The following is an 8,655-nucleotide window of genomic DNA, read 5'->3' as shown; positions in this document are numbered from 1 at the left end:
CAAATCATTCAATAGGGCGAATACACCGGCCATCGTTAGGGTTAGGGTCGCCACTAGGGCCTAAGCAGAGTAACCAGAGTGCCTAGGGCCTCAACCACCTTGACCCCAAAAATAGGGGCCTCCTAAATTGAGATTGGCTAAAAAAGCATATTATTAATAATAATAATACTGTTTGCGCTGCCCAAGATGAACAGGCTTGTGTAAAACAGTCTGTTTGATTTGATACAGTGGTGTTTACTCCAAACAGTAAGTATCTTATCTGGTGCCGTATTACACCTTGTGATGACAGTGATGCAGATGATGTTTCTTGTGTGTCTGTGTGTGTGTGCGCGCCTGCGTGCGTGTGTGTGTGTGTGTGTGTGTGTGTGCGCGCGTGCGTGCGTAAGTGTGTGTGCGTGCGTGTGTGTTCGAGTTCATGAAGGCCCACTGGTGAACCTGGGAAACCAGAAACATATGAACTAGTGGCTGACCGCACACACACACACAGACACACACACAGAAACAGATGCTCTACCGATGTGACGACACAATGGCACAGTCATTGTCCCTCTGTGTGTCAGGTGTGTGTGTGCGTGTGTGTAGGATCAAGTATCTCTTTTGTCAGCTGAGTTCCAAGTTTTTTCCATGTATGATGGTGTTGTGGGGAGAGAGAGAGAGAGAGAGAGAGAGAGAGAGAGAAAATGAGTTAAGGAAAAGAAAAGACAGTGAGGAGGAAGACAAGAAAAAGAGAGATAAAACAAGAGAAACGGAGAGAGGAGGGGATGGGGGATTGAGGGACGGAGGAGGAAAGAGATAGAGAGGAGGGGATGAAACAGAGAGAGAGAGAGAGAGAGAGAGAGGAGGGGATGAAACTGAGAGAGAGAGAGGGGAGGGGATGAAACAGAGAGAGAGAGAGAAGGGGATAAAAGAGAGAGAGAGGAGGGGATAAAAGAGAGAGAGAGGAGGGGATAAAAGAGAGAGACAGAGAGAGAGGAGGTGATGAGTAAGACATGCTGTCCGTTCTTTGACCCGTGTGTGTGTGTGCATCACAAGCTAATCATCGGCACACTCGCACACACATACACACACACACATACACACGACACTCAACTAAAAATTGGAAACTCGGAACATGTGCAGAACATCCACACACGCTCACTAGGACACACACACACACACACACACACACGCTCACTAGGACACACACACACACACACACACACACGTGCACACACACACACACTGTGGCTGGGTCCAGTGTCATTTGTTTCTGTCTTGTTTTGTCTGCAGTAGTAATTGAAAACAGGGACAAGGGGACAGTTGCTGTCCCACACACACACACACACATACACTACCTCTCTGCATGCACACACACTCTCTCTCACACACACACACATACACTCCCTCTCTCTCTCTCTCTCTCTCTCTCACACACACACACATACACGAACAAACACACACACGCACGCACACACACACACATATACACACACACACACACACACACACAAACTCAGGGCGGTAGCCTGTGTGGTAATCAGCTGTTTGGTGGGAGTATTTGTGCCTGGGACTGGGCATCAGGATTGCCAGATGAGGCTGATGATTTCCAGCCCAAAAAATGCTCAAAACCCACCTGGAAGCACAAACTCCCACCCAATTGATTTCTATGGCAAAAATTGGGCGGGTTTTTCTGATAAGTGCCATTTTTACCCGCACAAAGGCATCCTAAGCAGCCCAATTGGGCGGGAAACAGCCCAATCTGGCAACCCTGCTGGGCATGGAAGTTTCTATTCTCCGTTCTCTACTGTTTATCCATCAGACTGTCCACATGCAAAGTTTGTATTTATTTCACACAAGTGTAGTCCGCGTTGAGGTGCAACCCCTTTGTGAGTTAAAGGGGTATGCCACTATTTTGGGGCTTAACACAGTTAAAAGCTTTGGCTGGGGTTTATAAAGGTGTTAAAGTGTCTTATTTTTCATCTTAAGCGTTGTGACTTTCACTAGCTTAGCGACATGTTCCCTCTTTTAACTTGTCTTAAAGCAAGACAACGGCTTATTTTAACTGTATTAAGCCCCAAAATAGTGGCATACCGCTTTAAGTTGAGCTCCTCAACGCCACGGGAAAGCACTTTGGTCACGTGACAACGTTTGCACAGATTTCCTGCTGTGTCAGCAAATTTCTGAAGCCGCTGAAAATTTCTGTCGCTAAACGTGAAATTGCTATTGCATTTTGCTGTCACTGTACCCTGATGATCAAAATTATACCTAACCGTAACCTTTCTTCTAACCAGGGGGGCGCTGTGGCGCAGCGTGCTAAGCCCCCCACATTTGGGCTTGCATGCCCACCCTCAAGGACCCCGGTTCGAGTCCGGCCGGAGTCATTTCCCGATCCTCCCCTGTCTCTCTGCACCACTCGTTTCCTTTCACCATCTTCAACTGTCCTGCCAAATAAAGGCATAAAAGCCCATAAAAATATATTTTAAAAAATATATATATTTAACCTAACCGTAACCTTTCAGTAAAACAGTAAAGCAACATTTCTGCTGTTTTACTTTTAGTGCCAAGAACAGCAAAACAAGCAATAGTGAAATGGTGAAGTTGTGGCAAAATTGCTCCCTGACCAAAACCGTGTTTTTAACCTGAACTGTCACACAGACAGTTGTGTAGCACAAAGGTGATAGACCAGGAGTTCCCAACCTTTTTCAACTTGGGCCCACTCGAAATTGTCAAAAATGTTAGGGGCCCACCTCTGACCCAATTAAGAATAAAACTCAAATAAATCAACAGCAACACACACCAAATTATTATTATTATTTTTGGAAAATGATTTCAAGGCCCACTTGGAATACCTTCAGGCAGGGGCGTAGGCAGACATGATAAAACAGGTGGGCCCAGAAAAAAACGGACGGGCCCAACCCGAAAGCGTGTAGGTAGATATTATAATATCATGCTCAAAAATGATACTTTGAAATTGAAATCATAGAAATCACAGAAGATGAACCAGACTTTTGACAAAACGATTAATTATCGCTCAGTGCTATGCCATTAATTATAGTTCAATGAGGCAACAGTTGACTGTCAAGTGTGAATGGGGTGGGCTTGGATGTCAAGTGGGCGGGCCCAGGCCCACCCCTGGCTACGCCTATGCCTTCAGGGAACACCAGTTGGCCCCGGCCCATAGGTTGGGAATCAGTGTGATAGAAAGTTCAAGTTGAAGTTCTGGCATGATAACATGTTGAATCCCTTCACAGTGTCAGCAAATCTTACGCCTACCTGTACACACATAACCTGTCACCTGTGTGTAAACACACACACACACACGCACAAGCAAGCACATGCACACGCACATACAAACAAACACAGTAAACACACACGCAGACGCAAACATGCACATACAAACAAACACACGCGCACGCAAACACGCACATACAAACAAACACACACACACACACACACACACGCACACGCACATACAAACAAACACACACACACACACAAACAGTGTCTGCACACGTCCATCCTTTCAACATGTCAGCATTCTGCACCTAGCTATGCTCCATCACACAAACATAAGCACACACACACACACTCATGTACACACACACACAAACACACACACACACACACACACACACACACCTCGTCAGGACACCAGTGTACTGTAGCTCACCCCACCACCATCCATCACACACACACATGTTCCTGTCAGATGCGGAACACAACACACACACACACACTCTCACACATACACACACATACTCGTGCGAGCACACACACACACGTATCCATGTTTCTGTCAGCTGTGTAACACAAACCGTGGAGGAACAGACGACAAGCAAACATGATCATTCCTCTGGGCTACACACACACACACACACAGGCGCACACGCACATACGCACACACACACACATACACACACACACGACAGTGACAACAAAACTTCATCACAAGCTGAAATATTGATCGTGGAATACAAGACGCAGAAAGCAGAACAGAAAGGTGCTGATAACATGGCCATTTTAAATTTGAGTTTGCAAGATAATTTGAAAATGGTGGATGGATTTTGACCAGCCCTTTGACAAACATGTTCCGGCCTGAGAAACACCAAATAAAGTGTATAGAACCAAACAGGACAGAACACGTACAAACCCAGAAAACATGTACGTTACACTAGATACAGTATTCACTGCCGAGGCACATGTGACGGAGGTCATCTTGCACCTGTTCACCCCCCTCGGGGATCGAACCTGCATCCTCGTCAACTACAACGGTCCGGCAATGGGAGACACAGTACGATACCGCTGGGCCAAGAAACTAGTCTCTCGGCCCAACGGCACGAGACTGTATGAGGCTATCGGAGGGAGGTTTACCAACGTTCCACGCCAACTCTGTGCTAGTTAGCCTCCATTACATTCATTTTCAATGGGGTTTAATTTCTGATGATTTAGAATTAAACTGGTGAGTTAGCGCCAAAACGTGGCATGGAAATCTTCGGGTATATTGAAGAGTGAAGTGTGGGACACCAGGTCAACAAACAAGAACAGCTGGCAGCAAAGCATCAAGGATATCTGGGCTTCCATAACTCCCATGCACAGTTTCTGCCATTGACTTCAATGTTAAACGCATCATGGCCGTTATGAAGACAGAGAGAGTCCTAACCAAGTATTGAACATTGCATGTTAAGTTATGTAGAAAGCGCCAAATTTCAACTGATTTGATGTGACCCGAATCTTGCTGAATTTTTTTTTGATTTTCTTACAATATTCTAATGATGCGAATTCCCCAATTCATGGGTTTTTTGAGCTGGAAGACCAAAATATGTAAAAATAAACAATTGAATGATTGGAATAGTTAAAAAACTGGGCCATGAATCTATAATCCATGACAGTTTAACATTATTGATGGAATTATGGAAATAAATCAACTTTTTCATGCTATTCTAATAAAGTGGCCTGGAGCTGTAGATCTGACAATAAAGTACACTTGGGCTTGAACTAAACCCAGTTCAACAACTTAAGCTAAACTTCCTTTTTACTTAGTGGGTGGAAGAATCAACGACTGCCTCCTCTGTTTCATAGTGGCAAAACAGTCAACTACTTTGCCGTCATTGAGCTGACTGACAATGCCATTTTCAATGCCCATGACTGCAAGGTTATGAAGCCTTTTTTGCCCCATTGTTTTACGCAGCCAAGTGTGAAGTCAACGCAGAGCACTAAATGACCTCTCGCATGAGCGGCTACTTACAGGCACAGTCAGAGCTACCTGGAGGACTTCTTTCAGCGACGGGAACATGTCTGCACTGAGGAGATAATGGGTGCATCCCAATATGTGACCTTGCCTCCTCCACTTGTGCTTGTCTCCTCGTCCCACCTCCTGGCCCCTCCTCCGTGGAGAAAGCGATAAAGTTTCCCAGCTGTCAGCCTAGCCACAACAACTTTTGAGGGACTGTTTTTCATTCACCATAACAATTGCACACGAGAAAAAGACTCTACAATTGAGCTTTTGCAAGATATTGAAATATAATGCTGTTGTCAGTGATGTCATCATGACGAGAAGCGAGTGGAGGAGGCAAGTGGAGGAGGCAAGGTCCCATATTAAGATGCACCCTGTGTACAGCCAGCATGTCTTGGGGTGTATACCCAGCATCTGCTTTGTGAGCTAGAAAGTTTCTGGCAACAAGGACCTCCTCTGCTTTCAACTCAATGTTATAGTGCCCAGCAAGCTCTTTCAAATTCACTTAATTCAAGAAGTTGTCAGATTTAGGGCTGCATGCCTGTATTCCTTTAAGGAGTCCTGTATCTACACTGGCAAACCTTTGTTCAAGTTCACCAACCATCCTATCCAGACAGGGGAAAAGCAACTCTCGTTTAAAGACCTCAGAGTTCACCAATTCAGTGCGCAAACCAACATTGTGTCACACACAAAATCTGCCATCTTCCTCGGTTTCTGCCTTTTCTTGGCATGTGGTTCTGGAATGTCATGTGTGAGGCACAGAGCCTTGGTTCTCTCAAACATTTCTGTCGCAAATGCATCAGTGCGCTTACCTTTAAGCGTGTCGCACACAGCATCTTTTCCCATCAGTGCATCGGCCAGGTCTAATGTCTCCTTCTGAAGGAGTTTGTGGAGACCTTCCGTGATGGAAAGAAGTGTCTGAAACATTAGCAAAGCATAGATAGTCGAGAAGCTTGCTAGTTTTGCTTTGATACCGGTGGCCATGGGCGACCCGGTGACTGACAGGTAGTGGTGTCAACAATGATCGGCGATCCAGATCCAGATCCAGATCTGGCAAGTTCCAGAATCGATCCGGCGTTTTTTTTTTGCGTTTCAATTACTTCCGTGGATATTTTGGGAGCAAATGAATGTTAAATTAAATAAAAGCACTTCAAAGCATTGCAAGACTGATACAGACTGATACAGCCAATAAATTGTTGCTCAGTATCTGACTACTTGTATTACCTCGTCATGGCTGAACATTTGCTTTGCGTTCAGTAGAAATGTAATGCATTGCAATGCATTGTAGAATTGAATCGAATCGGATTGGATCTAATAGAATCGAATCGAATCGGATATACTACCTCCCGAATCGTGATCGAATCGGATCGTGAGGGCAGTGCCGATCCACACCACTACTGACAGGCATTCACATATGGCAGGTAAGGTCTCAAGCACAGCATCGATCGACTGAAGTCGACATGCCAACGAGTGTTGGAAAGTTGGACTAGTTCCACTGCCAAACCCAGCTCCAGCTGAACATGTTTGAATTTGTGGTAGTGTACAAGGGAGGTGGTGAAGAAAGTGTACAGAGACTCTAACAAATCAAACAGCTCCACAGCCTCAGAAACAGCCCTGCAGGTGTAGCACAACACCAAATTGAGCTCGTGTGCATAGCAGTGTATGTAGATGGCCTCAGGATGAAGCCTTCTAAATCGTGCCTGCACGCCTCCCGTGGGTTCACTCATCACGGCGGCACCGTCATATGTCTGTGCCACACACTTGACATCAGCAATGCCATTGGATTGGATCTGCTCTTGTAGCTTGTCTGCAATAGACTGCATCAAATGATATCATTTCTGCAAGTGCCAGAAAATGCTCCTTCACCTCCCCCTCTGACACATATCTGACACAAACAGCCAGCTGCTCTGACCGCCCATCTCGGGCCTCATCTGCCATAATGGCATACATTTTGGAGTGTGTGAGCTCAGAAACGATGACACTGGTCACCTCCTGAGCACAACACTCAATCATGTAATTCTGGGAGCATGGTGTGGTATATGTGGTATTGGATGGGGGACTATGGCTTTGCAAGAATGGGTCGAACTTCCTGAGAAGCCCCATGCAAGCTAGAAAGTTGCCTCGGCTTGTGCTCTCACCACTTTCATCATTACCACGAAAGGGTAGTCCCTGAGCCCCTAGCATGAAGTGACAGCCACAACTCGCCTCAGGTATTCCCTTCTGGCCGCTATGTCAGTTGCCTCAGCAGACATCATGAGCTGCACTACATCTCCCTGCTGGGAGGTTGCCTGGTACCCCCTCCATGCTGCTACACTGTCCTTATGGGACTGTACAGAGTCATGCTTGTTGAAGAAAGCCAAAGCGTTCTTCCACTGTCTGCAACCACTGTAAATGAAAGTGTCATTTCTAGTGTTTTGTTTTTTTCAAACACTCTACATGGGAAGCAGAATGCAGCATCCCAGCTAACTGAGTACTAACCAATGCTACCTAGCAAACCAGCTGTGGTTAAATGCAATTTTCTGTGCACCAAAGCTCTCCTGTGGAAAGCTATTCAGCTTCACCTGCCTGGGACCTGTGTCTTTGTTACCTAAACCACAAAGGGGCGCAGCAGCTGCTTGGTCTTTCTCTTCCTCATGGTGGCCAGTGTTGCCAGGTTGGGCGGGTGCCCGCCCAATTGGGCTACTTGGGATGAGCGTCGGCGGGCAAAAACGGGAAAAATTGGCCATTTGGCGGTTTTTTGAGACGTTTTGGGCCCATAGAAGTCAATGTAATTTGTTGAATTTGGGCGGAATTTAACGCATTTTGGCGGTTTTAGAGAACCTTTTGGGCGGGATTTGGTCAGACACATCTGGCAACACTGATGGTGGCCTGCTGGTTCACCTTCTGCCTCTTTCTCAGATCCCTCTATGTCTCCCTGCAGATCTATTTGTTCCACCTAAGCTGAACCTGGACTCCCTTCCTCACTCTCGTCCACTGTCTGTCTTTCTGCCTCAATCTTCATGGAGCTCAAAAACAAAAACATTGGTTAAACCCTGAAGTTAATTTTATATCTGATCATATCATAATGTACAGTGAAGCCAATTGGAGCCAATTTGGATTGGAGCCAATTTTGGACCCCCAGGTAGGGGAAATTCTTTCTCTGCATTTATCCCATTTGGACTAGTGAATCACATTGAAGTACACACACTAGTCCGTAGCAGTGGGCTGCCTGTTGAGCGGCGCCCGGGGAGCAGTGTGGGGGTTAGGTGCCTTGCTCAAGGGCACTTCAGCCGTGGTTCGGTCGGGCACTGAACCGGGAACCCTTGGGTTGCCAACCCAGTGCTCTAACCACTGTGCCACGAATGCTCATATGTTTACATACCCCAGCAGAATATACGCTTTCTTGGCGATTTCTCTCAAAATATGAAGGATTACACAAAACCTTTTTTTTCACTCATTGCTAA

This window comes from Engraulis encrasicolus, unplaced genomic scaffold, assembly GCF_034702125.1.
Source record: "Engraulis encrasicolus isolate BLACKSEA-1 unplaced genomic scaffold, IST_EnEncr_1.0 scaffold_41_np1212, whole genome shotgun sequence".
Lineage (NCBI taxonomy): Eukaryota > Metazoa > Chordata > Actinopteri > Clupeiformes > Engraulidae > Engraulis > Engraulis encrasicolus.
Note: the sequence above shows the minus strand (reverse complement) of the source record.